Source organism: Macadamia integrifolia, unplaced genomic scaffold (assembly GCF_013358625.1).
Source record: "Macadamia integrifolia cultivar HAES 741 unplaced genomic scaffold, SCU_Mint_v3 scaffold2963, whole genome shotgun sequence".
Taxonomy (NCBI): Eukaryota; Viridiplantae; Streptophyta; class Magnoliopsida; order Proteales; family Proteaceae; genus Macadamia; species Macadamia integrifolia.
In genome coordinates this window covers 30799-31224 of record NW_024869093.1, presented here as the reverse complement: position 1 = coordinate 31224, position 426 = coordinate 30799, and the positions used below count along the sequence as shown (strand labels likewise).

Sequence of the window (426 nt, the reverse complement as noted above, 5' to 3'; positions counted from 1 at the left end):
AGGCCATGGTGAGGGCATTCTTGGAGTAGATCCTTGAATCTCTCCATAAGTTTGGAAAATGACTCACTAGGCTTTTGCCTAAACTGAAGGATATCACTTCTAAGCTTATTGGTCTTGTGAGTTGGGGAAAACTTCTTAAGGAAGACAACTGTGAACTGTTCCCATGAGGTTATGAAATTTGTGGGTAACCCATACAACCACTTCTTAGCTTGGTCTTTCAATGCAAAAGTGATAAACCTAAGCTTAACAGCATCATCAGAAAGCTGTTGGATCTTAATTAGAACACATACCTTTTTAAATTCCCTTAGAAATAGGTATGCATCCTCAGAGGTCAACCCATGGAAGTGGGGCAACATAGTGATGTATTGAGATTTGAGTTCAAAATTATTGCCCTGGGCTTGTGGTAGAACTATGCAGGAAGGTTGG

The 426-nt window shown here is 40.4% G+C and overlaps 1 non-coding gene across 1 annotated transcript; it reads left to right on the top strand.

Annotated features, from left to right (window-relative positions):
* On the top strand, positions 1-107 carry LOC122067535. The gene has a single exon (XR_006136761.1). It is a non-coding gene; the product is annotated as a small nucleolar RNA R71 (small nucleolar RNA).
* Positions 108-426: the final 319 nt, after the last annotated feature.